General features: G+C 49.6%; 1 protein-coding gene across 2 annotated transcripts in view; it reads left to right on the forward strand.

Annotated features, from left to right (window-relative positions):
* The window catches only part of LTBP2 (latent transforming growth factor beta binding protein 2), a 113,057-nt gene that overhangs the window by 26,218 nt on the left and 59,318 nt on the right, over positions 1–27,521 (forward strand). The gene's annotated exons all lie outside the window — the stretch shown is intronic.

The following is a 27,521-nucleotide window of genomic DNA, read 5'->3' on the forward strand; positions in this document are numbered from 1 at the left end:
TTGGGGCTGGCATGGGTTTTGCCAGGCTGGGGTGGAAAGAGGAGGAGGGAAGCGAAGTATTTGCCCTTGAGTGCCTGAAAGAAAGCTGAGGAGGGCGTGTACCTGGGACCATGGCCTCTCGGTTCACAGCCTGGCTTTGCCATTTCCCAGGTGGGCCACCCCAGGCGAGTCACTTACCTCTCTGTGCCTTGGATTCTGCATCAGTAAGGTGGGACAATGATAATACCTGTGTTATGAATTGTCATAAAGATTAAATTAGTCAATATAAAGAAAGTGCTTAGAACAGTGCCTGGCACATATGGAAGCTCTTTATACATATTCTCCCACACCCTATCCTGACCTCCTCCTCCTCTGCCTGTGGCCCCTGTGATGTAGGAAGGACTCCTCTGCCAGAAGGAGACCCTTCAGTTTCCTCAGCACCCAGCTTCAGCCTCTCTCCTTAGAGGGGAGAAGAAGGAGCATGTGGGAGAAGGGAGTAAAAAGAAAAGTGAACAAGGGGAGTGTTCATGGGCAGGATTCCCTGGCCTGCTTGCCAGCCAATCTGGCTAGACTTTTTCTAGTTCAGGACAGGAAATCTGAACTTTATAAATGAGTCCATTTCGAGGGGACTGTGTTTTCCTTTTCGTTTTTCAGGTTAGTTTTTCCATTCACTTCCTACTTAAGAAGTTCTTTCTGAAATGTTGTAACCTTGCCTTGCTGAACTAAAGGGAAAGAGGATTTGCTATTTCAGAGCCCAGGAGAACCAGAGAGAGCAGGCTGACCTTGAGGTTAGGTTCCAGCAGGAAAGGTCAGGAAAGACTGGCTGATTTGGAGGGAGAGCAAAGAAAGGAGGTTGAGGGTGCCCAGGAACTCTGAGAGTGAGTGAGGTCAGGCAGACCAGGATCTTGGTGAGCTGGGTTCCGGGGCCCTGGGCACCAAAGCAGATGTTTTCCAAGGGCAGCTAGGAGCAGGAAGAAAGAAAGGATGGACTCAGGTCAAGGGCCTAGGGAACTCCAAGGTCAAGAGCAAAAGAGCTAAACCCTGCAGCCAAGGCCCAGGGGTGCCGCGGCAGAAACAAGGAGCAGAGCTAAGGGGTCCCATGTGGATAACAGTGAGGGCCTAGGATTGGCAGTGAGCAGGTGGGCAGTGCCGGTGCCTTGTTCTGATCAGTCCCAGCTGAGGGTCCTAGGTGGTAAGCCTGGTGTAAGGCACATGGAGGAATACTAGAGGTGCCAGCTCAAGGGCCAGCCAGGGCCGGGGTGGGCAAAGAGTCCTTCCAGCGGAGCTTCCCCCATCTCTTTTGGCTTGTGGGATTCATTTATTTATGATGCACTGATCCCATGTGGGTGTGTGCTAGGAGTGGGGGTTGCTAGGCAAGTCACTCTGCCTCTCACAGTCTTGAGTCTTGAGTCGGGGCTGTTTGAAGTCCCCTGCTGCATCTTCCCACCCATCTGACTCCTCCCCATTCTTCAAGGTGAATCACATTCACTAGGCTCTCTGGCCCCTGCAGCACTTACTCTCTGGCATGCATCCTGTGCATCTGTGCCCTGCACCCCCAGCCGCTTGTAGACCCAGTGGCCTGTGCTCTGGATTCTCTACAGCCCCCCTGCATAGTGCCTGGCCCATCAAAAATGCTCAGTCCATATTTGCTGTGACACTGGGTCCAAACTACAGTTAGCCTAACAAAAGGGCCCTCTTGGCACTGAACCCTCAGCCTGTACCTGCAGCCAAGGGCACCACCCCATGTGTTGCTCAGAGGGCAGGAGGAGGTGAAGCCCCTGCCGGTTCCCACGGTGGGTGCTCCATCTTTCCCTAGTGCAGCACTTTTCACCCTGCCTTCAGATGGTCTGTCCATTTGCTCACTGGACCGGGAGCTACCCGAGAGTTACCCGGGGCTCACAGGGACTGTGTCCTGCTCATTCACCAGTGTGTCCCTGGTACCTAACACCATGCCTGGCACACTTCTGTGCTCAATCGGTGTAAGTTAAATGGATAAATAAATGAGGCTAGGTGATGGGGAGAGGGGAGGCTGAGAGGCCAGGAGGATGGGCAGTGTGAGCCTTCCATCCCCCGGTGAAGGTTTCCTGTGTGTGGTAGGCAGTGGAGGGCCGAGGTCCTGGGTGCGGTCTCTGGCCCACAGCAGGGCTGTCCTCTTTGACTTCCATAGGCTCCCTGGCCAGGTACTACTGTGATGTTCTTAATGAGCTGCAGCCTCCAGGCCAGCCTAGTCTCTCTGTGCCCTGGGGCCTCAATGCCATGAAATCTGGGAGTGCCCTACTGTTGGCCCAGCTGCTGGCCCAGCTGTGTTTTGCTTTAGGAGGCCAAATCCTGCTTGCCTGGTGGTGTCAGACATTTCCTGTGACCTTGGCCAGGTTTCTCAAGCAGTCGCTGGCCTCTCTCCTGATAGCAACTTGGACAGGCTCTGTGTGTCCAGATAGAGGTGGTGACATGACACAGGGGGCATTCTAGGAGTTGCGGAGGGAAATATCTGGTGAGGGGAACACTGCAGGGATTGGTGATGGCCAGAGGCCCTCTTCAGGAGAGCAGGCAGAAACCGAGAGACTTGTGTCCCGGAGGAAGACCAGAGGGAGAGGCCAGGAGTGTCTCAGGCAGCAGGCAGGGTGCCCTACAGAGGGCCAGACGTGGACTGATGCTGTCCAGCTGTTGTCTGGGCTGGCTGGAGGGGCCTGGAGACTCCCTTGAGCCTCATGTCCTGGCTTCTTCCCCAAGGCTGGGCAGAGTGCCTGCCTCACCTGGAGATCAAAAGCCAGGCAGCCGGGAAGGGCCTGGAGAGATGGGGAGAGGGCTGGTTACAGGAACCTGCAACCAGCAGGCTTTGGAAAGCATTGGTTTAGAACAGCACTTCTCAAACTGAAACCAGTAGGTGAGTCACCTGGGAACTTGTCAACATGCAGGTTCTGATTCGGCAGGTCTGGGATGAGCAGCTCTAAAGTGGTCTCACGGGATGCTGATGCTACTGGGCCAGGGACCATATTTTGAGTAGTGAGGGTTACAGCCCGGGCTTTGGTGCATTCTAATTCTGGATTTAGCACTCACCAGCTGTGTGTCAACAGGCACTCATCCTAACCTCTCTGAGCCAATAGTGTCCACCTGATAGGATGACAGGAAAGATTAAATGAGACCATGTGAGTAGAACACTTAGTGTGGTGCCTGATATGAGTTAGTGTTCAATACACGATAGCTGTCAATGGGGAGGATCTCTTTGCTGTGAGGACTTGGGTGGATGGGAGGAGGTGGCAATGAGCAGAAAGAGGAAACTGGAGTGTGTGTGTGTGTGCATGTACACAGAACAGGTGTAGATCTGTTCTGGGAAGAAATCAGAGCCCAGACTCAGCCTCAGGAGTCAGCAGGTCCAGTAGTGGCTTTGGCTGGCTTGGGATACAGTTATTCCACCAGGACCATTGTCACCAGCCCTAGGGAAGAGGAGGTTAAGGGGAGGTGTCAAGAATGGGAGGGGCCTCCGCTGGGTTTGCTCCTTGTCCAGACCTGAGGACCTAGAGGCTGAGCCCTGGAAACATCCTACACAGGCTTGAGGAGAATCACTTGAACCCAGGAGATGGAGGTTGCAGTGAGCTGAGATCGCACCATTGTGCTCCAGCCGGGGTGATAAGAGTGAAACTCCGTCTCAAAAAAACAAAACCCTAAGCAGGCTTAGTCACAACATGGGCAACAAGGGGCCTGAAGGTAGTGCTGAACCCTGAGTGGGGTGGCTGGGGTGTGTCTGGGGAGCTGTGACCCCGTGGTGGTGGCTTCCAGCAGCCTGCTCCTGCCTGGTCACTCCCTCTCCTCTGGATCTCCTCCTCTCTGCACACCCCACCTCTTTATCCACTGTATTCTTTTTCTACGGCTGCCATGCCACACGATCACAAAATTAGCAGGTTAAAACAACACACATTTATTTCTGTACGGTTGCATAGGTCACACATCTGAAACGGGTCTCACCAGGCTGAAATCAAGGTGTCAGCAGGCTCCTGGGGCTCTAGGGGGGCTCAGTTTCCTTGCTCATTCAAGTTATCTGCAGAATTCATTCCCTTGCAGTTGTAAGACTGAGGCCCCATTTCCTTGCTGGCTGCCACTTAAGGGCCATATCAGGAGCTGCCCTCATTCCTTGGCTTGAGGCCACCTTCCTCCATCTTCAAAGCCAGCAGCAGCAGGTGGACTCCGTGTTTGGATCTCCCCTCTGCCTGCCTCTTTGGCTGTCTCTCTCCCTGATTCACTCCCTTGCTTCCCTCTTCTACTTTTAGGGGCCCATGTCATGACCCTGGGCCCACCAAGATAATCCAGGACCATCTCTATTTTAAGGTCAACTGATTAGCAACCTTAACTCCATCGGTAATCCTAATTTCCTTTTGCCATTTAATATAACATATTCAAAGGCGTAACCCCAGGGACGGAGATCATGGGGGCCAACCACACCCACTCACTACAGCACATTCCAACGGGGACCCTTGTCGAAAGTGGAAGAGCTCCCTCTTATCAAGGGCTTGCCACAAGGGTGGCCCTACATGATCTGGCCCCAAAGCCTTTCTGACATCCCCAGTGTCCACCCTTACCACTCATAGCCCGTGTTCATCCTGCTTCTGCTCCACCAGCTGACTGTATCTTCCTCAAACATGCTGGAGATGCTCCCACCTCAGGGCCTTGGCACTTGCTATCCCCCTCTCTGGAGCCCTGGAATTATTATTACTTTTTTTTTTGAGACAGGGTCTCACTCTGTCACCCAGGCTGGAGTGTAGTGTCACAGCTCACTGCAGCCTTGACCTCCTGGGCTCAAGCAATCCTCCCATCTCAGCCTCCCAACTAGCTGAGACTACAGGTGTGCACCACCATACCCAGCTAATTTTTGTATTTTTTTTATAGATGTGGTTTCACCATGTTGCCCAGGCTGGTCTCCAACTCCTGGATTCAAGCGATCCTCCCGCCTTGGCCTAAGTGCTGGGATTACAGGCGTGAGCCATTGCACCTGGCCCCTGTGTTAGTTTTCTAAGGCTTTCATAACAGACTGAGTGGCTTAAAACAGCAGAAATTTATGCTCTTAGAGCTCAGGAGCTGGAAGTCTAAAAATCAAGGTGGCAGGATTGGTTCCCTCTGAGACTCTGAGGGAGAAGGTTCTATGCCTCTCTACTAGCATATCCGTTGGCAATCCTTGTTCCTTGGCTTGTAGCTGCATGACCTTGACCCCACCTCAGTCATCAAATGGCCTTCTTCCTTGTGTGTGTCTGTGTGTCTCTGTGTTGTCTTCTTCTTATAAGGGTTCAGTCATTGGATTTCAGGTCCTCCCTAATCCAGTGTGACCTCATCTAAACCTAACTACATCTACAAAGACTCTATTTCCAAATGAGGTCATATTCATAGGTCCAGGGTTAGGACTCACATCTTCATGGGGACACAATTCAACCCGCATCAAAACACTCTTCCCCTCACACTCCCATGGCTTCTTCTCCCCTTTCCTTTGTAGTGGGGCCCTCTCTGTCCACCACATCTAAAACCACGCCCTCTACACCCTCCCCACCTCCCACCTGGCATTTTTCTCTGCAACACTAACATCTTAGGTATTTTGCCGTTTATTTGAATTATTCTTCTTCTTACCCCAAGAAAGTGTCAGATGTGGAAGGACAGGGGTTTTTCTCTCTTTTCTTGGATGATATCTCTCCAGCACCTCAAGCATGACTCAGCCCATTGTAGCGTTGAGTAAATACATGCCCAGAGTAGGGTTGAGTCAATTAGCTGTCTACACCCATTCTGCTTTACGTCTACAATTGGCTGTCTACACCCATTTTGTCTTACATCTCACAGCTCCCTACAACAGGTGGCCAGTGTTGCCGTTCTGTTGGTGAGGAGAGGCTCAGAGAGGGGAGGTAGCCTGTCTCAACCCCTTCCCAGCCTGGTGTTTCCAGCACCTGTCCTCTGCCTACACTAATCTCTCTGAGATTTTGTCTGTGGGGAGACAGGGAAGGGCCAGGGCACCAGGGCAGCTCTTGTTGGAGGTCCAACCTCAGGTGGTGAGTGCCAGGACTGCTGGGCGCGTGTGGCAACATGTGCCTGCATGTGGGTGGTCACCTGGGCAGAGGCTCCCTACCTCAGAGCAGAACCTTGCCTTGCCTCAGCCTCCACAGCTCCACAGGGGCCCTGTTGGCACTTTTTGGCATGACCTTTAACCTACTGATGCTGAGAGTGATTGGCATGACCTTTAACCTACTGCTGCTGAGAGTGAGCCCACGGGTTTCCCGTGGCAGTGCTGCCCGCCTCCACCCAAGACCTTGACTAACTTTCCTGTTGGGAGCACAGGGACTCTGCTCCCAAGTGGGTGGTCTCTCTAAGTCCGAGGGAACGGAGGGAACTATCAAAAGATTGCTGCCCCAGAGCCACTGCCGGGGAGACCCAGGCAGCCCTTCCTAGGGGCAAAGGTGCAGGGAAGGCAGCACCCCCTGGTTGACAAAATGGCAAGGGGTTTTCCCAGTGATGAGGCAGAATCAGAAACTAGGTGCTGGGGCTGGGTGCAGTGGCTCATGCCTGTAATCCCAGCACTTTGGGAGGCAGAGGTGGGTGGATCTCCTGAGGTCAGGAGTTCGAGACCAGCCTGGCCAACATGGCGAAACCCCGTCTCTACTAAAAATACAAAAAATTAACCAGGCATGGTGGCAGGCGCCTGTAATCCCAGCTACTTGGGAGGCTGAGGCAGGCGAATCGCTTGAACCCGGGAGGCAGAGGTTGCAGTGAGCCAAGATCACGACATTGCACTCCAGCCTGGGCAACAAGAGCGAAACTCTGTCTCAAAAACAAACAAAAAACCTAGGTGCCAGGAACAGGGTGGCTGGGAACAGGCACCCAGCATGGGAACCTCAGTGTGGCAGCTTGTAAATTGTGTCCCCTTCCCCCAGTGCCAGCAGCAAAGGGGTGGGGGTCGGGGAGGACACAGGACAAGGCTCCCTGCAGGGCTGCTGTGGATGGGTCGCCTGATGATATCATGAACCTAGAGGTGGGTTCAGGCTTGGCTGGCAGGAAGGAGGCCATGTAGCACTGTTATGGGGGAGTGCAGACTGCTTCCTGACTGGGGCAGTGCTGGGCGCCCTGAGGATTAGAGTCTGGTGGCTGGAGGAGGGGATATGAGCAGGGTGCCTTGTGGCCCAGTGTGTGTGTCAGGGGAGCCCGGGGGCAGGGGGGTTAAATTTGGTGTTAGGCAGAATGTAAATCCTGATGCCCTCACAAACTTTGCACGCCCCTTTACCTCCCTGAAACTCAATTTCTTTGACCTTGATATGGGAAAATGAATGTCCATCTCCTAGGATGGTTGGGAGAATTTACTGAAATAATGTAGCATGATTCACGGGGTGTCTGCCACACAGTCGGTCCAATAAACCTGAAATCTCTTGGCCTACCTGCCTGCTTCATGTGCTTACAACAAATCAGTGTGGAACACCTCATTTGCCAGGATGAGTTTTTCTGCACCCCACTGTCTGGGCTTATAGCTGGGGAAACTGAGGCAGGATGCAGGTTGGCCACTAGGTTGTGGGCCTGCCTGAAGGCCTGCCCCGGCCTTCTGAGCCTGGCTCCTGCTCCAGCCCCTCCCACCGCTGCCACCCTCCCCTCTGGGCTTCTGTGTGCTGCTGTGGGCCTTCTGCTTGTTCCTTTGAGCTACGTGGCCCCCTCTTTGTCTTCCTTCTCATTCAAGTCCCTTGGACCCAAGATTGTTCTCTGATTCAGTGTGATGTGCCAGGAGACCGATGTGTGCTCGGAGACCTTGGGAAAATCTTCTGCCCTTCCTGGGCTTGTTCCTACATTAGTAAATCAGAGGGCTAGCGTGGATCTCCTCCAAGCTCAAGAGCTAATGGTCAGCTGGGCGCGGTGGCTCATGCCTGTAATCCCAGCACTTTGGGAGGCTGAGGCAGGCGGATCACTGGAGGTCAGGAGTGCAAGACCAGCCTGATAAATATGGAAACCCCGTTTCTACTAAAGATACAAAAATTAGTTGGGCATGGTGTTGGGCATCTGTAATTCCAGCTACTTGGGAGGCTGAGGTGGGAGAATGGCTTGAACCTGGGAAGTTGAGGTTGCAGTGAGCTGAGATTGCGCCACTGTACTCCAGCCTGGGCAACAGAGTGAGACTCTGTTTCAAGAAAAAAAAAAAAAAAAAAAGAGCTAATGGTCTAGGATTCCGGCCAGCCTGGCCATTTTCCTTCCTAATGGTGAAATGTGCTCATTCTCCCCTTTGCCTGTTTCCAAGGTTGTGACAAGAACATGTGAGCCTCTCACCAGGGCAGACCTTCGCTGTCCCTGACACCTTGGCAAGCCTGCAGAGGGTTAAGCAGACTGCATCTTCTGTGCTGTGTCACCCATTTCCTCATGGCCACTGAGTGCTGTTTCTCTGCGGGGTTAACTCAAACCTACAAATTTGTGGTGGCCTCCGAGGGTTGAACCCTTCTCTCTCTTTCTTTTCTTTTTTTAGCCCTTTTTTCTTTCTTTTTCCTGACTGTTTGTATAACTCTGATTCCCAAAATTGCTCCTTGGTTTTTTCTGGAATTCCCCCAACACTTAGGACCTTGAAAACTATTTTGAATAGACTCAGAATCAGTAAACCCAATTTTGGTCTCTTAGTTACTAATTGGCCTTGTGACCTTGGGCAAGCCACTTAACATCACTAAGCATTAATGTCCCTTTCTGTAAAATGAGAGGGTTAATTCTCCCCTCACTGGGATGTTGTGAGAATTAACTAAGACATGTGTGAAAGATTGCTTTGTGAGTTTTAACATGCCTTGCAAATGCTTGTTATTACTCTTTAGCTGTCCTGACACTGGGCTTGGGTATTTGCTCATGCCTGGTATATGTATAGAAGCCACTTTTAGGAAGAAGCTCCTTAATGAGGCCCTTGAGGAAATAATTTAGAGGAAATCTTTTAGTTTTAAGCTTAGGGAAGGACATCCCCTGTTGTGTCCATCTTAACACAAGAACAGGGGACATCCTTCCATCATATCATACTCTCTGTGACAGGTACCCCAAGAGTTGTACAGTGTACAGCCTATGCAGCTGTATGTGGTGACCCCAGACCTGGCTTCTTCCCAAGAGGGAGATGTCTCCCATTTTTCCAATATTTAATATTTTCAAACCTCAACTTGAGAGTCCTTTCCTCTGGCTCACTTTTTATTTCCACAGTACTTTCTATTTTCCACTTTCTAACATAGCATATAATTCACTTATTTATTACATTTGTATATAATCCATTTTTCCCAGTTATTATGTTCCTCAAGAGCAGGGATCTTTGTTTTGTTCACTGACATATCCCAAGCTCCTAGAATGGTGCCCAGCATATAGCAGGCTCTCACTAACTAAATATCCACTGAATGGACACCCCGTCCTAATGCATCTTCTGTTGCTTACTAGAGCAGAGAGACGGTCTCAGGGCCATTTCCTTCTGAGCTGATGCTCAGGCCATCCGCTAGCATGTCACTGACATGGAGGGGCTCTCCCAGCCCTCCCAACAGACGGTGCTTCCTCACCCTGTGCCCCTTGGCCCTGGGAGTCTGAAGCCAGGCAAACTGAGGGCAATGCCTGTCCCCTGAGGGCAGGGAGAGTGGGCTTGACAGACCCTCAGGAGTGCTCAGAGTCTGGACAGGGGGTTGTGGCAGCTGTAAAGGAGTCTCCTCCTGGTTTCTTCCATCTCTTGGGCCTTAGAAGAGTCCCCATGATTCCCCTTCCCTGGGGCTGTGGGTTTGGAAGAGGGAGGGCTCAGAGGGGTTAGGAAGAAGGGAATGCTCACTGTAGGCCTCCAGCCAGATCCAATGGAAGAGATTTTATTTTCCCAAGTCTGAGGGTGCAGAAGCCCTGCTCGTGCTTTTTGAGGAGAACAGGAAGAGACCTTTGTCTCAGCCAAGAACTTCCTTCACCACCCACTCCCCGTCTCCCTGCTGTTGTAGAGGGTAGGTTCTAGAAATGTGGATGGGCCACACTAAGGTTTGTGGAGGGTCCCTTGGCACTCAACCTCTGCCAGCCCCAGTGCATCCCTGCCCAGCAGAGACTACTTGGAGTGGCCAGATGGGTCTGAAGCACTGTGTTCCAGCCAGGCAGAGGAGGGACGCCTGCTGTTCTGCATTGGACCTTTCAGCTGTTGGACACAACACCAGGGGTTGTCCTTCACATTACAGTGTCTCTGTGACAGGTAACCCAAGAGTTGTGCAGTACACAGCCTGTGCAGCTGTATGTGGTGATACTAGACCTGGCTTCTTTCTGGGAAGGAGAGAGATGTCTCCTATTTCCCTTACAAAGCGTATTGCTTCAAGGCAGTCCTTTCCAGCTGGGTTTGGCTGTTGAGGTCCCTTCGAGGTTCCCCTGAAAGAGGGATGGATCTCTGGGGCTTTGTAGTGTTAACATGCATCTCTCCAACCCACACAAATACCTGAGACCCGTGGAGGTCAGGCCCTGAGCAGGCCATGGCTGGCCTTACAGGGTACAGGTGTGGGATGATAAAAAGACTCCGGCTCTGGGCAGATGTAGCCCAGGGCACACGGTCTAGCTATGCTTTGATCCAGAGCCTAGAAGTCCCAGGAGAGGTTGTGAGGAAGGTGGGGGCCGGTGTGCCTTCCTTCTTCTGCGTGGTAAAGCCGGCAACCTCTTCCTTTTCTCATGCTGGGCGCAGAGCAGACATCTCTGGGTTGGTGAGGTTGCCGAGCTCAGGCCTCTGAGTGCTCAGGGGAGGAGGCCCCTCCTTCTCCCCACACGGGGCACTGGGCAGATTCAAGGGAAATGCTGTCTGCTTTCTACACACTTCCTCCTACCTTCCCCCTTCTCCCATTTGAGCCTGAAGGTGCACTTCTGGCCCAAGAAGATCTCAAACTCTCTGATGACAACCTGCTGACTCCGTTTTTTAGTATTCTCCCAGAGCTGAGGAATATATGGACCGCATCCTGGGTTTGCTTTCAGGAGAGAACTCCTCCCAGCCCCGCCCCAGGTCCAGCCCTTAACAAATCTCTGAGATACAAGCTATTCACCTTCTGTCCTCCCAGAGCCTGCAGTTCGGTGATGGGGAAAGCTACCTCTTCCAGTTCGTCATCATCATCATCATCATTAGGATTTATTGCACCCTGCTATGTTTCAGGCGTTGTGCTAGATTCTGACCCTATTATTTTCCTCCTTGCTGTCCCTACTTTAGAGTCACCAGCTCAGTGACATGCAGGACATGGATGTTGTACAAATGTCTTTTGGTCAATTGTGTTGTGTCCAAATAGTGGAGTATAAATGGCATAGCACAGGGACCAGCACCCAGGAGCACAGGGGCACAGAGGTTCCCCAGAGCTCATCATGGCCTTAGTGGTGTGCTTAGAATTATGGTTACTGTGGTAGAAGTTTGGGTTAAGATTGACTAGCACTAAGGTTGTGGTTAGGATGACATTCTATTTAACAATATGGTAGTGGTTAGGGTAAGATTAGAGGAATAACTTTAGCAGTGCAGCATTAGGGTGAGGTTTTAATCTTAGGATTGTGGTCAGGGTTGGGTTGGGGTTATGCTAAAGTAACATTTAGGGCTGTGGGTGTTTTCTATTGTATGTGTGGTTGTTGCTCTAACCCACCATTGATGGAGCCTTATTGAAGAAGCCGACAGTTTACGGGCACCACCTAATTTAATACTGGGGACAGCTCAGCACAGTGGCTAAGAGCATGGGCCACGAGTCAGACAGATCCCAGTTCCACTTGATTTGGTTACTCCCCAGTCATGCTATCCAGTGTGTTCTTCCACCTCCCCGAGTCTCAGTGTGAAAGGCTGATGATACCAATACTGGCTGCGCAGAGCTGTGGTCAGAATAACACAAAGGAATGTGGATAAAGTGCAAAGTGCCGGGTCGCATAGGTAAGTGCTCAGTACTCGATAGCAAATACTTTTTCTTGTCTAGGTCAGAGTTCCAGCAGGAAAGGGATGGCACACTCGATGTATGTATTTACAGAAGCACCGGCAGGGTAGAGAGAAAACAATGAAGAATAGTGGAGTATCCCAGGGTAGCTAGGTAGGCAAGCCCTTACCCTCCAGGCCTAAAGGGGCAAGGGACCAGCAGTCATAAGAACCCAGGGTAGCTCAGGCTACAGGAGAGGGCAGTGGACAGGGCTGCAGCCTCTGGTGGGGGAATGCAGCCACTGCTCACCTGCAGTACCTGTCACAAGGGAGCTGGGAGGATCTGCACCTCCACTTATGCTTCTCCTGCCCTCTGACCTCCTGCCAGAGTTCCCCACTGACAGAACTGGACCAGAAGGCAGAGGGCAAAGGAATCTCCCAGAACCCAGAGTGGGATGGAGAGGGATCCAGGGGCGAGTGGAAGATCTTCAGCACATTTACCAGTCCTTGCCGTGACCCTGTGAGGAGGGTATTCCCACGACTCCCACTTTGCAATGAGGACACTGAGGGTAAGGGCGATTCCAGCCTAGCTCAGCTCAACTTCAGAACTTGTGATTATCGTCATTGTGTGAACCAGCCTTCAGGGCATGTGAGCATAGGCAAGTGCGGGAACATCCAGCTTGGCTTGGAAACTGCAGAGTACTGGTTTAGGCAAGGTATCCAGCGTCTTTTCAGAAAACTACAGAAGTCGGTGAGAGTCTGGAGCAGCATTCAGCCTCATTAAAATGTTAACGTATACAGTTTCCAGCACCGGATTAAAAAAAATAGTGACAATAAACATTTCAAGCTTGTAGCTAAGTTCATAGCATCTAGCCGACTTAAATCCTGTAGGATTTTTGTTTGAAACGAAGAGACTGGGAGTAATGAAGCAAGAAAAAAGAGGAAAGACTGGCAAAGCTCTTTTTCAGATGGCCCAGGGAAGGTTCGCCCCATCCGGCTGCTTTTTACAGAACTGGCTGCTCACTCAGTGAGGGTCTCCCTCTGGCGGGGTATGTGTGTGTATGTGTGTGTGTGTGGCGGGGCGTGGGTGGAAGCTGTGGAGAGAACATGCCTCAAAAGTCACAATGGAGATTTTTTCAGGCTCCGTGAATTCTCCTTTTGAGCTCAAGGTTTTCAAATACGTATCAGGTTTCACCTCTTGTCCAGGACATAAAGGAAGTTTCTGATTTATGGGTCCAGTAGTTTTTCCAGTTACTCCATCTTTAAATCTGCCATCAGTTAATTAATTTGCCACTGTCCGAGAAGGCACTGTGAGCTTCCCAGGTGAAAATAACTTTAGCAAAGTATGATCACAGCTAAAAAAAAAAAAAAAAAAAAAGGGAGGGACTCTGAAACATACACTTGTTTCCACTTGTGAAATTAACTGAATCAGTGTCTCGGCACTCCTCCGCCTCCCCCTGTCATGGCGCATGCACACACACACACACTCTCACACTCTTACACACACACACACAGCCACCACCTCTGCAGAAGGGCTAAAGGGGAAGATTTAAACCTAGCAGGATAATTTCCCAGAAAAGGATTAGAAGGGGAAAATGGATTAACTGCAAAGTCATCTGATGACTGTGTTGTATGAGGCTGCCTGGGACCCAGAGGGGTGTGTCCGTCTGTCTGTCTATCTGTCTGCAGATGACACGGGGAAGATTGCTAAATGATTCCCAATAATGAAATGTGAAAACACATAGTTCCTTTGCTAGCCACATAGCTGTGGTTTTGTGTCTGTGATTCATGGTGGAAGTGAGTAGCTGCGACAGGCATTCTGTGGGTTTTTTTTTCTCCTTATTTCTCCTAAAAAAATATTTGTGAAAGGTCTAAAAGGAAGTGGAGTACTTTTTGAAGAGGAAAAAAATCCCCGTTCCTTGCAAAACAAAGATTACAGATGAAAACTTCTGGAGCTACCACATTTCTGCTTCCAGATGTCGCCTACGCTGCATTTTCCTCCCGGAGCCTCAGCCCTGCCCACGATGTGACATGTCCACCCGCGACTGCCCGCAGCAGAGGCTGCTTGAGGGAGTCTGCATCTGCAGGGGGCTGGTGGTATCCTCTCAAGACCCCAACCAGGCCACACCCTTCCAGGGGAGAAAAATTAATTCCACATTTCTTTCTTTTTTGATGTTCTTGGGACAAGGTCAGAGGCTCCACAAAATGCAGTAGTGTGTGAGGGCAGAATTGTGAAATAATTTATGTCTTAAATAAACCTGGGTTTGAATCTCAGCTCCATCACTCAGCTATGCAGCCTACAGTGAGTGATTTAACCTTGTGAGCTTCAGTGTTCTCATCTGTAGGCTGGGGATGATCATTGCTACCTTATGGAATTGTCAGAAGGATTGACTAATCCACGTAAGTGCATCTGGCACCTTTTAGGTCCTCTATAAATGACACCCACTCTTTTTTGGTGGGGAGGGGGATGGAGTCTCGCTCTGTTATCCAGGCTGGAGTGCAGTGGCATGACCTCAGCTCACTGCAACCTCTGCCTCCCAGGTTCAAGCAATTCTCCTGCCTCAGCCTCCCAAGTAACTGGAATTATAGGCACCCACCACCATGCCCAGCTAATTTTTGTATTTTTAGTAGAGACGGGGTTTCGCTATGTTGGACAGGCTGGTATTGAACTCCTGACCTCAAGTGATCTGCCCACCTCAGCCTCCCAAAGGGCTGGGATTACAGGCATGAGCCACCATGCCCACTCTTTTTTTTTTTTTTTTTTAATAAAGAAAAGTAGTTTATTTAGTTCATGGTTCTGTACATTTGTTCAAAGTCTCACCGTGCCCACTCTTACTTGTCCCCTGCCTCGGGGGTTATCTGAGCCTTTCAGAAATGCAGCGGCAGTCATCAGAAACTTTGAGAGTTTGCCCAGAGCACTTGAAGGTGTTTCCAGACCTGGGAGGTTTCTGGTCACAGCCAAGGGTGAGCAGCAGGGTGGGGAAGGGAATCTCATCTCCCAGAGGCAGACAGAGCTCAGCCTGAAGACCCTGGCCCAGCACTTCCCTGCTGGGGATGACCCCGGGCAGGTTAACAGGCTCCCTGTGCTTCAGTTTTCTCTTCTGTAAAATGGGGACACTAGTTCCTGTATCATAGGGTTGCTGTACTAATCAAGTAAATAAAAAAATAAAATGCCTTAGCAGAGGTCTGGCACATCATAGGTTGACAGGTTTGGGCTGTTAGATTGCTGAATGGAAGCTTTCCAGGTTGGGGCCCTAGTTCCCATAGAAATCTCCTTTTGTTTATGGCCCCGGGGTAAATTTCCAGCCCCTGTGAGAGCGGAAAGGGCAGGCTGGGACTTTGGCCAGCTCCTGAAAGTGTATCTTTGACCCAGGTCCCTAGCTGCCTTAGTCTACAGTGTGCTTGTCGGGGCAGGCCCACGAGTAGGATAAACACATCTGGAGTCAGGCCTGTGTTTGCTGTTCGGTGAGCCAGACCTGCTAAGCTTGTGCATGTGCATGTGTGGGGGCGCATCATGGAGGGTGGAAGGGTCCCGAAGGCCATGAGCTGGGAACTCAAGGGTTCAGGAGGTGAGCATCTCATGGCCAAGTTAGTGGTGGTGAGATGTCTGTATACCAGCTCTTTGCTGTGGCTTTGGGAAAGGGTCCTAGCTCAATCCCCTCAGCTTAGATGTCTCTCCTCCCCTTCCTCCAGCCCCTCCAATCTCGTGTAGCACTTGCCAGGTCCCTAGGCCCTGCCTTGCATTTTCATTCCCTTTTCATGGCTGCAGCTCTCCAGCCACTTCTGGTTTTCATACACTTCTTTGTAGTTCATGCAGCATCACCATGGCATCTTGTGGAGGGAGTTTGGCTGCAGTGATGGGAGGGGTGAGATGAGTTTTAGAGCCTGGCAGTCCTGAGCTTTAGGATTGTGGGTTTTGCTATTCATGAGATATGTGAGCTCGGGCCAGTTACCTTCCTCCTTCATGCTGCAAATTTCTCATAGGTCATAGTGGGGCAAAGACACCTATGTCTTAGGTTCTTGTTAGGGGACCTTTATAAGGTCATGTGTGTTTGGTGCCTGGTGCTCAGACCGTGTTTAGTAAGTATAGCAATTATTTCATCAAGACAGGTTGTGTGGGGAGGACTCTGACCCCCCAGCAGATACCCAGAGGAAGAGATACCAGTGGACAAATCTCATTACAGTCTGATCTCTGCCCCTCAGCATAGCTGGCTTCTGTCGTTGGACCTGGGAGGAGTAACCCCCTTTTGGCATGAGCAGATGCCCTGTTCTAATAGCCAGGGGAGACCCAGGCCTTGATCTGAGCTCCAGCAGCACATCTGTACACAACTTTAGTCCTTCAGTTCAACATTCCCAGTGTCTGCCCACCCAAGGAACCTGTGCTAAAGGGGGTCTCCTGCAATTAGACCCCATAACACATTCCAAGTGGTAAGCCAGGAATAAATAACCTTCTCCTGTGTGAATCTCATACTTCCTATTAATCGTTCTTCCATTCATTCAGGCCAGTTGGAAGAAAAGATGCTCAAAAGAGGGATGTTCTCTGAGTCGGGCAACTGACAAGGATTTTGTTCAAACTTGACTACCCTTCTTTCCCTCCCTCCCTCCCTCCCTCCCTGCTTCCCTCCTTCCCTCCTTCCCTCCATCTCTATCTTCATTCCAGGCACTAGATGACTTGGACCCATGCCTCGCCTCTAAGAGCTCACATCCAGCGGTTTGACATGCTCAAGCAGCTAAAGCACACCCAGCCTTTGGGAAGCTTTTCCAAGTGCTCTAGGAGACAAGGAGGGGAGCATCCCTGGGCAGTGTGGGTAACAGGGGTAGGTAGGGGGCCTCCAAGGGGAGTTTTCCATGACTATTTTTAACCTTGTTACTTTCCGGTGAAAACACTTTTTTCAAGGCTTCCTTTTCAAGCATGAGGTTCATAGGATGAGGCCCAGACTGTTGGCCTTCTATACTCAGTCCCGAAGTATAGTTCTCAAGGTGGTGCAAAGGTTCGTGGTATAGGCTTTGGAACTAGAATATCTGCAGAATGCCCGTGTTTGATTCCTAGTCATTGACTATGTGACCTTAAGTAAGTTACCTAGCTTCTTTATGCCTCATCTGGAAAAAGGGGATAATAATAATACCTGCTTCCTAATTTTAATGGTGGTTAACTGAATTAATATATGTAAAGTGCTTAGCACAGTGCCTGGCATATGATTAGCACTATGTAACTGTTGGCTATTATTATTCTCATCCTTGACTCCTCCTATTTCTCTTTAATCAAGACAGGCCTGGTTATCTCTGAACACCATGCCAGCACATTCCTGAATATGTCCCTTTATGCTTGTGGCTGTCTCTGCACTCCTCACCCCTTCCTCCGGCTCATGTCTCCCACCCTCTGGAAAGCATTCCCCAGTGATCCAGCCCCATGACCACACTGGAACATGCTGGCTGGACAGCTTACCTGGCCATAAGACTCCTGGCTTCTGCCCCTCTCCTTCTGTGCTCTTGGATTGTTATGAAATGCTCGCATGAAGGGGGTTGGCCTGGGGTTGCGCATATAGTGTACCTGCTGTGTCCTGCACAAGGGTGCCAGGCAGGAGATGAACCCTGGGGCCAAAATCTAGCCTGTGTTCTGGTCACCCAGCACCGGGACCATGCTACATCAGCCTGAAGGAAGTAGGGCAACTTCTGTAAACTGGCTGCCCAGAGAGGCCTCTTGTGATTTGTGCGAAGGCACCAGGTATGCTAGGCCTCTCCCTACCCCCTGCCTCCCAGTCTGGGTGACAAGCTCTTGGTGGGCAAGATGCCCTTTGCATAATGCCTGATGGGACGGTGCACCTTGGCAGTGGTTGAATGACGAATTTATGAAATCCAGGTTCACTGTATGCTGACAAGTCTTCCCGAGGGAACTCGGAGCCAGAGGCCTCAGACTGCCTGCTGGCCCTGGGTGGCTGAGGAATGGGGCCCAGCTAGGGCTGGGGAGATGGTTCCAGTGAGGCAGGAGGACTGGGAGAAGCCATGGAGAAGTCTGAAGTTGAGTGTGAGAAATATTTTCAGGGCAGTAGCTGCGTGCCCAGCGCTGTGACGACTCCATGGAAGATATGAAGAGGGTAAGGCCCAGTCCCTTCCCTCCTGGGGGATCTGTGTCCCCTGCCAGGCTGCAACCCTTTGGGTGGTCCAGCTGGGCCCAGAAGGAGGCAGGGAAGCACTTAGAGGGGCTCTTTTTCCTGGTGGGAAGAAGAGGGCTATTGCCGCAGCAGCTGGACGCATGGGCAAGCTAGGGAGAAAATGAGGGGCATTTCCTGGAGCCCTGAGAACCTCTCGGGGCCACCCCTGCCCCGCCTCTGCCCCTGAGGTGTCCTGGGTGTGAGCCCAGTGCCCAGGCAGCCCGCTCTGGCTCTCTTGCCTGGCTCTGTTACCCCGCCAGGAGGGAACAAAGGTCACACAGGATCTCGAGGGGCCAGGGCTTGGCAGCCCGGCAGCCTAAAGGCTGGCTGCTCGGTGGAAAAGTGTTCACAGTGGACCAACACATGAGGGGGCTGGAGGGTGGAGGGGAGGGATGTGGCTCCTAGGAGTCTCTGGACCCTTTAGAAACTGAGGCAGCACCTACTTTAGGGCTGCCCTTGGGGGGGAACGGGCCGCAGGCAAGGGCTGGGTACCCCTCCCTGACATTCCCCCCGACACGCAGAGCTCACACCTCCCTCCGTCTCCCTGCCTGAAACAGGAATGCTGTGTTCCCTTGAACTGTCTGGGAAGCAGGGCAGGGTGCAGTCTGGGCAGGAGAGACTCCCCCAGGGCTCTACCTCCTCCCTACCCACAGCCTGGCAGGGGCATCCCCTGGGGTCTGTGTGCTGGGGGATCCAGTCCTTTTAGACCTAGGTGTGGCCATAGGAAGAGCTAGAGGCCCAGAGCCTCAGAGCAGTGGGGACGTGACTCATGGCAGCCAGGTAGGGTGAGTGTGGGGGGGTGCCTGGAGCTGACTGGTGAGGGCACCTGGAGCTGACAGTGAGGTTGGGTGGGTGCGCCAAGCAGACACAGCAGCAGGAGTGATCTTGAGACACCTTGGGGACACTGGGGAGAGGGCTGGCTCTCGACCCTTTAGGATAGGCACCAGGGAATGTTGACGATGCCCTATCAGTGTGCCAGGCAACAAGAAGGTACAGATTCCAATCCAGGCTCTGGGCCCATTGATCATGCTGTCCCCACTCGTCTCCCTGTCTTAGGTCCCCAGGGGTTTGGCAGCCAGGGGCCTGCCTGGCCAGACAGGAGGAGAAAGGAGCAGAGCTCTGCAAAGGCCTTCCTCTGCCTTGCCAGCACGCAAATCCTCAGGGGAGACCGAGCCACCAGGGAAACACAGGGCATGTTAAGCTGAAGTGAGCTGCACCTGCAGCCGTAGGAAGGAGCAGCCTCTGCACTTTGGCCGGCAGCACAGACAGTTCTGGAAACGCCTTCCTCTCTTGGAGCTTTCTCCTAGATCCTTCCTACTCCTCTGGTTGCTCCCTCCCAGATGCCTTCAGAGCCTCTCCCTCTGTCTGCCCCTTAAGTGTTGGTGTTCCGTAGGCCCCCTCTGCCCTTCTTTGTTCTCTCTTTCCTCTTACATTTCTCAAACTGTTTAGGTGTCAGAACACCTGGAAGTCATAAGGAGTACCACGAAATATCAATATGCTTTATTCCATGATTAGAGCTGGGAACAGTTTTATTAGCAGAAACTATGACGATCGTCTATGTGTGCATTAAAAAAATTAAAAAAAAAACCAGCTATAGGCACACGCACGTGTCCGTGAAAAGCGCAAACTGTGGGATGAAGTATGATAGGCTGTTGCCACATTTTTCCATTAATATTAATTTACAGCTTGTTCGTTTGTTTAATCGTATGCTAGCAGACAAGTGGTAGCAGGCCCCAGAGGTTGGAGAAGAATTTATGGGAGCAAGACTTAGAACTGAGACCATTCTGTTCATTAATACATTTTCCCCTTTTAAATTGGAAAACGTTGGCAGAGTTAACGCCCCAGTCAGGCAGTGGCATTCTGAAGCATGGTTTGTTCTGCCTGCTTTCCTCAAATGATATCATCCTTCCCTCTTAACTCTACAGCTACCACCTCTACTCTTACAACCTCCTCCCAGCCCCAACTGTGTCTACAGCCCCAGAACTCTCTCCCAAGTTCTGCCTCCTGGGTGTTTCCATCTCGAGGTACCAAGCACTCATTATATCCAAAACTGAGCCCGTCATTCACTTCTTGGATTTCTCATGTTGAGATCTTGGCTCTTGGAATTCCCTCCACCTATTAGTCCAAGCCATAGCTGGGAATTATCTGTCTCTACATCTGAAATAGCCCTTGCATCCATGCCTTCTTCTTGGTTCTTTCCTCAGCCACTGATAGCCTAGACCACAGCCAAAGCCTTCCAGCTGGTCTCCAGCTCTCCTGTCTTTAGTCCACTCTCTACTGGCTGATCTTTCACTGCAATAATCATCATTTAAGAATGCCCATCCCAATATGTCCTAGGCCTGCTTGAAGACCACGAGTGACTTGAGGCTAACATGTGGCTTCCCCTGTGCCCCCTCACCTTTGCTAGGGTACTAGTCCCTTTGTCCAGCCCCCATTGGAGCTTAGGGGGCAAAAGACTTCACCCGAGTTTGGAGTCTTTGCCATCTCTGGGGTCAGTGCATGGCCTGTAACAGGCACTCAGTACTTGCCCTTTGAATGAGTGAAAAAGTGTAGTTGTTCTTCAGACCAGGTCATTTCCCTGCTTCAAAATCTCAGGGCACTCCCCTTTGCCCACTCAGTACAGCCCAGACACCTCCCCAAATATTTCAAGACCTTCACCATAAGGGCACAGACCTATTCTTTAATCCCTCAAAGCCTCAATATCCTCATTTGTAAAATGTCGATAAAGAAACGATTAATGGTGGATTTAGGATGAAGTTACCTGGTTTGGTAACCTGGCCTCAGCACTTAGGAGTTCAGCCACCTTCTGCAAGGCATAGAACCCCCATAGCCTCTGTTTTCTTGACTATAAAATGGGGATAATGAGTATCTAAGTCTTAGGTTATGGAGAGGCCTATGTGAGAGGATGCACGTGATGGGCATTATTGGCACAGGACGTGGCAAAGAGAAAGTGTCATTAAATTATAGCACCAGTTGGCTGGGCCTGGTGGCTCACACCTGTAATCCCAGCACTTTGGGAGGCTGAGGTGGGCAGATCACGAGGTCAAGAGTTCAAGACCAGCCTGGCCAATATGGTGAAACAAAAACAAAAAAAAATTAGCCTAGCATGGTGGCGAGCACCTGTAGTCCCAGCTACTCAAGAGGCTGAGGCAGAAGAATTGCTTGAACCTGGGAGACAGAGGTTGCAGTGAGCTGAGACTGCGTCATTGCACTCCAGCCTGGGCAACAGAGTGAGACTCTGTCTCAAAAAAAAAAATATATATATATATATATATAGCACCAGTTTATTTCCTACCCACCCACTTCCCACTCCCTGTTCTCCACCCTGCCACATACATAGGTAACCACTGTTATTAATATTCCAGGGTATCCTTCCAAGGTTGCTTTATGAATATGCAAATAACTGCAACATATATCCTTATTTTCTGTATGTTACACAGAAGTTCACATGCCCTACACCAGGAGCCAACACACTTCCATAAATGACCAGACAGTAAATATTTTAGATTTTCTATGACATACAGTTTCTGCAACTACTCAGCAGTGCCATTGGAGAGCAAAACCAGTCACAGACAAGGAGGGCAGCTGTGTTCCAGTTAAACTTTATAGATGCTTAAATTTGAATTTCATATCATTTTCTCATGTCTTGAGGTATTATTCTTCTTTTGATTTCTTTTCAGCCATTTAAACATGGGAAAACCATTGTTAGGTCATAGTCTGTACAAAAACAGTCAGTGGTGGGATTAGGCTGTTGTGTTTTCACTTTTCAGTGTATCTTGGAAAGCTTAACTTACTGATGTAAAGTAGCTGCCGCTGTGTTTCCAGGGCCTATTACCCCATTCTGCGGGCAGATCCTTGTTTGTTTAACCAATCCCCTACTGAAGGACACTTAAGTTGTTTTCATTCTGTACAAACTATTTTGCTATTACAAAATAGTGCTTCTGTAAATAGTCTTGTTCATATATCATTTTGGACATTTACGAGTGTCTTAGGTCGGGTCCCCTAGAGGTGGGATTCCAGTGTGTGTGATTTTGTGGGGGAAATGCGAAAGGAGAAAAGAAAGCAGTGTGGGAAAGGGGAGAGAGCCAAGTAAAGATGTGGTCCCAGGTAAATCAAGCTTTGACCTGATTGAGGATAGAGCTTACAAAGTTGTTTCTCCTTAAGGCCTGGGAGCCCAGGCTTTTGAACTTCCCTTTCAGGCAGTCATTGGCTGTGTAGTCATGGTGGTGGGAGGAGCTTCTCAGGTGATTCCCATCAGCCAAGAGCATGGCTCAGAAGAAATCACAGGTGTAAGCCTTTAGCTACTACACTTGCAGATACACGAGCCAGAAGGGGAACCAGGGCAGGGCAGCAACACCTACCACAGAAGGTTTATCTGCAGGATAGTCTTGGAGGTGGAGCGGCAGGGTCAACGTACAGATGCATTGGGATGTGGATAGACATTGCCAAATTGCTTTCCAGAAGGGTCGTGTCAATTTACATTCCTGCCAGCAGCATCCGAGAGCGTCTGTTTCTGCATAGTCTCACAAATGAGTATGTTATTAAACCTTTGGGTTTTTTTTCTAATCTGATGGATTAAAAAATGCTACCTCAGCATAGTTTTCATTTGCCCATCCCTTACAAGGAGAAAAGTTAAGCATATTTTTCTGGGTTCAAGAAATATTTGTACTTTTTTTTTCTGTGACCTGTTCATATTCTTTGCTGATTTTTCTTTTAAGGCTGTTGGTCTCTGACATTTCTGTTTCTAGGAACTCTGATATTATGGAGATTCATCTTTTCTCTATGATATGAGTTGCACATATTTTTCCCACCATGTCATTTGTCTTTTTACTTTAAGGTGGTATTGGCCAAGCAGGGGTTTTTGATCATGGAATTGTTTGGACAAGTAAATGATATATTAGCTAAAACACTTAGCATGATACCTGCCACCTGACAGGCATTGAATTGGAATGACTTCCCTTCCCCGCTCTCCCCTCTAATCTGTGCTTGATCCAAATGGTGCTTATTCTTCTTCAAACATGGCCTGTGCTTCCCACCTCCGTGCATTTCTTATGTTATTTTTCTTTTCTTTTCTTTTTTTTTTTTTGAGACGGAGTCTCGCTCTTATCACCCAGGCTGCAGTGCAATGGTGCAATCTCGGTTCACTGCAACCTCCACCTCCCAGGTTCAAGTAATTCTCCTGCCTCAGCCTCCCAAGTAGCTGGGATTATGGGTTCCCCCCCATCACACCCAGCTAATTTTTGTATTTTTAGTAGAGACAGGGTTTCAGCATGTTGGCCAGGCTGGTCTCAAACTCCTGACCTCAGGTGATCCACCCGCTTCAGCCTCCCAAAGTGCTGAGATTACAGGTTTGAGCCACAGCGCCTGGCCCTTGTGTTATTTTTCTAATCTGGAATGTCAGCCTCCTCATTTTGGGGCTGTTAAAATCCTACCTATCCCTGAAGCTCCCTGGATCCTTCTCCTAGGTATGGTCTGTATTCTATCTGAACTCCTTTACCTCTGCTCGCTAACACAGTTCATTGTGGTCCTAGTTATGTGTACACATTTACCGTGCTTTTTCTGAGCCTCAGTTTCCTTATCTATAAAATGGAGTTGCTAGGAAGAATATTTATTTTGATTACAAAACAAATACATATTTATTCCATGTGATGCATATTTATTGTAAAAATTTCAAAAATATTGAAATTATAAAGTTTAAAATGGGAGGTACACACACACAGACACTCATTCTTAAAGAGTAACCACTATTTACAGATTTCTGGCCTTTTCCTATGCTTATATAAACATCTGTAGGGGAAGAGAGAGAGAAAAGTTTTTTCTTAAAACACAAAACTAGAAGCATACTATCCGCATATTCTGCAACTTAGTTTTTTCATTCACTAAAATAACATAGATAAGATGATGTATATAAAATATCTGGCTTCATGTTCATAATGATAATTACAACTATTCTATGCATCTTTTTTTTTTTTTTTTGAGAGGGAGTCTCGCTCTGTCACCCAGGCTGGAATCCAATGGCATGATCTCAGCTCACTGCAACCTCTGCCTCCCGGGTTCAAGTGATTCTCCTGCCTCAGCCTCCTGAGTAACTGAGACTACAGGTGCCCACCACCATGTTCGGCTGATTTTTGTATTTTTAGTAAGACAGGGTTTCACCATGTTGGCCAGGCTGGTCTTGAACTTCTGACCTCAAGTGATCTGCCTGCCTCAGCCTCCCAAAGTGCTGGGATTACAGGCATATTCTCTGCATCTTTAGCAACACTCTTGAACTTTATTTTAGCAGCAAGACCCTTTCCAAACAAAATAGTACAGTCATCCCTCAGTATCCACAGGGGATTTGTTCCAGGACCCCCGTGAATACCAAAATTCATGGATGTTCAAGTCCCTGATATAAAATGACATAATGTTTGCATATAACCCACACACATGCTCCCATATACTTTAAATCATCTCTAGATTACTTATAATACCTAATACTGTGCAAATGCTAAGTAAATAGTTGTCATACTGTATCATTTTTATTTGTATTATTTTTCATTGTTGATTGCTATTTTTTGGGTTTTTTTCCCCCAAATATTTTCCATTCACAGTTGGTTGAATCTGCAGATGCAGAACCCATGGATACGATGGGCCAGCTGTTTTTGGAAGCCCAATTTATGAAGTAAATAGAGGAAAGCTGCCAGGCTAGGGTAAGGGTGAATGGGGTGGAGGGCACAGAGCTCCTCACCCACTTGTCTTCCCATCGCTGTTGGGAAACCTTCGTGTGTCAGGCAGGGTGTGGGCACACCTTGCACATTTCAGTAAGTGGCATCATTATGGGTACAGACTGCCCAGGCAGCTTTCATGTGGGCCTGAAGACCCCGGCCAGTGGGATGAGAATTTTTCCTCATCTTGGTTGAAAAGCCCAGAGTCCACAGGTGAGAGCAGACTGTGGTGGATCTGGTGGCTGTCTGTTGGCTCTGTGCTGGCCTGTGATGGGGATTTCATGGTCCATAAATAAATGGAGAAAGTAAAGTCATTTGGTGAGATTTCCATGAAGTTAGGCTTACTCAAACATTTCTTTTTTTGGCTCTGAAATGTCTTTTCTTTCATGAAATTATGGTGGTAGTGATTGGCAGTTTTGTGTGCGTTTGTCTTAAAGTCTTAGCAACCTAAATAAAAAGCGACTTTATGTTGTTCCCCCAATTTTGTTCCAAAATTTTATGGATTCATGAAATCTTGAAGTCTAGAGATGACTGTTTGGTCCATTGTGGAGGCTTGGCCAGGACTTCCCTAGAACAGTCCCAGAAAGATAGCAAGTTCCGTTCTTGTGCTGGGTGAGTTTGGAACCTCTGTCCTTTGATGACATTGCAGCGGTTCTTCCAAGGCTGATAGTAGATGGAGCGTCTCCTGGGGGCTGTGGTCACCTTCTCATTGAGACTTGCCTGCTTCTGTTACCAAACCTCTACTGTCCTTAATCAGGGGTATACTGCTTCTTTGGACCAGCCTGGGGCAAACATGGCACCAGACCCTTCTCTTGATGTCCCACAACCTGAGACTAGGAAAGAACATGCAAACAGGATTTGGCTGAAGGCTTGCGATTTGCTTAAAGGAAATGAGTGCAAAGATAACACAAGGCTAGACAGTGGGGTTTGCAAACTCCACAGCTCATAGTCTCCACTCCATCCTAGCTGCCTGTGCCCTTCTATGTGGTGATGGCAGTGGCAACCAGTTGGAGACCACCAGGGAGCCAGAGTTGAGCCAAGAACCTGCAGCCATCCACACAGCGAGAGCCTCTCTCACTGCTCACCTCTGAGGACTAGGCTGGGACTTATAAAGAGAGATATCAACCTCCTTATATGGATGCTTTAGGAATAAGAGGCAGGACCTATAAAAAAAACTGGGAGCTTCTTCCTTTACTCCACTATGAGCCTCTCAGAATGCAGGGCTTTTTTATTTGTCATTTAACCCCAAATCCCCATTAGAGCAGTAGGTGACAATGAATTGGGCTCAGAGGACTCCGGTTGTTAAAAATGTGTTGACACCAGATTAGACACTTGGCCCTGTGTATATATAAGGACACTTGGACAGCAATAGCACTTTTTTCTGGAATCTTTTTATTTCCCATAAAGAAGAATTTTAAGTGGCCCAGTCACGTTTTCTTATTTGCTTGGGGAGATGTATTTAGTCCAAACTGTAGCTAACTCCTTTTTTCCTCCTTGTTTGTGCAATTTAAAAATTCTGGCGTATTTTTCTACTTTGACCATTTACTTGTATTTGTGAAATAATTGCATGGTCTCACTGTTCTCATCATCTTCACACCAGCCCTATGAGGTGGGCATTGCTATTCTTGTTTCAGTGATGAGGATTCTGAGGTTCAGGAGAGCTAAGTGACTTGCTCAAGGCTGTGCTGCTAGTAAGAGGCAGAACCAACATCTGTCTAGCCCAGTCCCAACCCCTGTCCTCTGTACAGCCAGGTCCTGTCTATGACTAGGGAATACATGGTTTGTTTATGTGGTTTTCTTCTCTGCAAGACTACCCAACTGGCCCTTAAGGGATCTGAACCCTGGGATCTTGGTGCCATAAGCTCTGAGAACCAATTAGAGAAAAAACTGACAGCAGCAATAACATAACAATGACAACAAACCACCAAGAAAGAACACTTTGAGTTTCCCTCCTGACAGACTGGAGAGCTCTTTGTCAGAGTCAAGTTCAGAAAAGTGGCAGTGGTCTGGGAAGAACATGAGCTACTCTTTTCACCTCTCTGGAATGCTCTGTGGCACTGCCACTAACCTGAGCATGGCACCAGCCTGGTACCCAGGACGAGGCTCCCAGTGAGCCAGCAACTCAGCCACCTCTCTCTCCCAGGTGCTTTCTTGGAAGCCCTTGGAGGGAGTTTGCTTTCTTTTTTGTTTTGTTTTTTTGAGATTGAGTCTCACTCTATCACCCAGGCTGGAGTGCAGTGGGGTGATCTTGGCTCACTGAAACCTCCACCTCCTGGGTTCAAGCGATTCTCATGCCTCAGCCTCCTCAGTAGCTGGAACTACAGGCATGTGCCACCAAGCCTGGCTAATTTTTGTATTTTTTGATGGGGTTTCTCTCTGTTGGTTAGGCTGGTCTCGAACTCCTGACCTCAGGTGATCCACCTGTCTCAGCCTCCCAAAGTGCTGGGATTATAGGCATGAACAACTGTGCCAGGCCAGTCCTAGTTTGCCTTCTGCCAGGAAAGCATAAGGAGTTTGCTCATGGCCTGGTCACCGAGGGCTAACGGAACTAGGGTGGAGATTGGGGAGGGAGAGAATCCCAGGGCCTTATCCCACTTGGGCAAGGAAACCAGTGGGGAGGCTTGGTATGGGACCTACTGGGGGAAGAGATGCCCCCGAGGCCTGAGCAGAGGCTTCCAGGCTGAGCCCCCACTGGGGTCTGGGCTGGTTGTCGGCTGGCACAGGACACAGGCTGTGGATCAGGCCCTGGGTTGCCATCCTGGTGTCCTGATTTAGCTCTTGTATAACCTTGGGCAAAGACTGAGCCTCTCTCAGCTTTGATGTCTGCAATATGCTTACACCCACCAC

Source organism: Nomascus leucogenys, chromosome 22a, assembly GCF_006542625.1.
Source record: "Nomascus leucogenys isolate Asia chromosome 22a, Asia_NLE_v1, whole genome shotgun sequence".
NCBI classification, from domain to species: Eukaryota; Metazoa; Chordata; class Mammalia; order Primates; family Hylobatidae; genus Nomascus; species Nomascus leucogenys.